Source organism: Silene latifolia, chromosome Y (genome assembly GCF_048544455.1).
Source record: "Silene latifolia isolate original U9 population chromosome Y, ASM4854445v1, whole genome shotgun sequence".
In the NCBI taxonomy this organism is placed as follows: domain Eukaryota; kingdom Viridiplantae; phylum Streptophyta; class Magnoliopsida; order Caryophyllales; family Caryophyllaceae; genus Silene; species Silene latifolia.
Window position 1 is genome coordinate 363352563 of NC_133538.1, and position 2357 is coordinate 363354919.

Genomic DNA, 2357 nt, shown 5'->3' on the forward strand with positions numbered 1-2357 from the left:
GCTCCCTAAAAGAAAACCCCCAAAAGATTTTCCACCGCCTTCCAAAATTGCCTTCTCTCGCCGGCGGCCACTATCACAACTTTCTCGGTCGCCGGCGAGAGTCTGTTTGCCATTGATCGGAATCTATCCATCGTTTCTACGGCGGTGTCTATCTTTTGTTGGATATCGTTTCAATCTCTGTGACGGGAAGCTCGCCTGATCTATTATCAATCACCAATAGCGTTTTTTACGGGTTAAGTGCTTCTCCCTACACTTTTATCGTCCTTTGTGCATTGCTTCCTTTGTGTCACCGTTGATGTCGCATAGATTCTGGGATCTATGGTTTTTTTTTTCTGCTTTTATTAGCTTGTTTTTTGGCTCCACGTTTTTAATTTCTTAGTTTTCTTTGATTTCTTTTCACCTGGTGCTTTAAATTGGTGGTTTCGTTTCTCTAAGTTTACCATAGTGCTTAAGCTATGACGCCCTTTCCATGCTCTTCTTCTAAATCCGGTACAGACTTTCTTGAAAACTTCGTTTTTGCTTATGGTAGTGAGCAGCTGTCGGATGATGAACATGATTTTCTGCGTGTTCTTAACCATTTAGATTATTCACCTTCTTCTAAACTTCAAGCCCTTAAAGATTTTGGTAATAACCTTTTCCGACAGCATCAGTTTGATCAGGCGGGTGATTGTTACGACAAGGCTTGTCGTTTATTGTGCTTGTCTCTTAAAGACAGAACTGAGCTTGATTTTAACTCAACCTTATCGCTCGCCATTTCTTTGTGTTTAAATTTAGCAGCGTGTGCCAATAAGCTCCATGCTTTTGAGGAGGCTTTGATCTTCTGTTCTATGGTTTTAAATTTCTTTCCTCGCAATGCTAAAGCTTTTTTTCGTAAGGCTATAGCCCTTAAAAATTTGAATAGGTTTTCAGAAGCTAGTATTACTTTGGAGGAGGCAAGTTTGATTGAACCTCATAATAGAGATATTATTCAAGAACTGAAGGACGTTCGAGCGTCTTTAACACTTAACAAAAATGGTAAGCGTGTGGCTATTGTCTCTTTGGAAGCAAATGATGTTCGAGCTGGGAAAATGTTGGTTTCTTCCCACCGAAGTCAAGAGGTTGTCTCTCCTACCCAAGTTCAAGACGCTGGTATGGTGGAAAAAATGGTCGAGGAGGCCATTTGTTCATCGTCAAAGTTGTGTTCTGGCGTTGCAAGAAAAGGAACAAACCCCATGGTGTATCCGGTTCCATTTGTTGATTGTCTTCATGTTAGCTCACTAGCTGTGCCTATGGACTCAGAGAGTAGCAGTGTGCCTGATTCGACCTCGAATGCTACTGATGTCCATATTTCATCCACCTCAACTAACTCAAAATCTTCTCAAATCAACTTCACCAACAAGAAGCGACCTCATAGTAAACTCAATCTATCATCTCAAGATTATGATAATTTATTACATGGCAAAACTTTGGGTTTTTATCACCCAAGATCCATGTCGTTCATGAGGGTCCGTACCCTCACCTCTAAAACTATCCAGACGGGAACTCCCCATGTAGGAATGTATGGGACAACAGAAGTTCCCACCTCGTCTCCTACACCGGAGACAGAAAGTGTTGAGTTTGTTGAGTTGGTTCAGGAGGAGGCCATTTTACAAGTTGATAAGAAGACTCGTCTTAATTCTGACTCTCCATCTGCTAGTAAGACTTCCTCGGTCCAGTTTAAGTTTGTAGCAGTCAGGGGTCATTTGCTTAGCAAAGAGGGACGCAGTGCGGATCATTGCCATGCTACCGGACGCAAGGGTCGTGCTTTTGCTATTTCGAAGAAAAGGTCTTCGGTTTCTATCAATGTTTCTACCTCCTTTTGCAGGTACACCCGCACTAGTGCTACGGTTACGAGGATGAAGCGGAAGGATGTCCACTTGATCGAGTTTGACGCTCACTACCATCCGCCGTTCAAGAAATGCCGTCTTTTTTCTTCAGTTGCGACTACTTGTACTGTTTCTTCTGTTACTTGGGTATCACGTAGTTTCGGGGTTGCTAATACCCCTTGTTTGTACTTTAAACGTTTCCCATGCACTCTTTTTATTTTATTTATACCAGTTTACTGTTGTCGAAAAAAAATATGACAAGAATAAATCACCACCACACTTGCTCTACTTTGTTTTATTATTAGCATTACAGAACTCTCACGTCAAATATTGAATTCTTATGTTATCAGTAAACAATTGTAGTTGATGGCACTAGACATGAATAAACAACAGATGTCGGCTAGATAAATTGACAAAATCAATGAATCACGGCAATAGACTTTTGTAAACAAGGGAAGTTGAGATCATGGATAAAAACAATGTCGCCTACATAACGTTCCCCAAAGTCTCCAA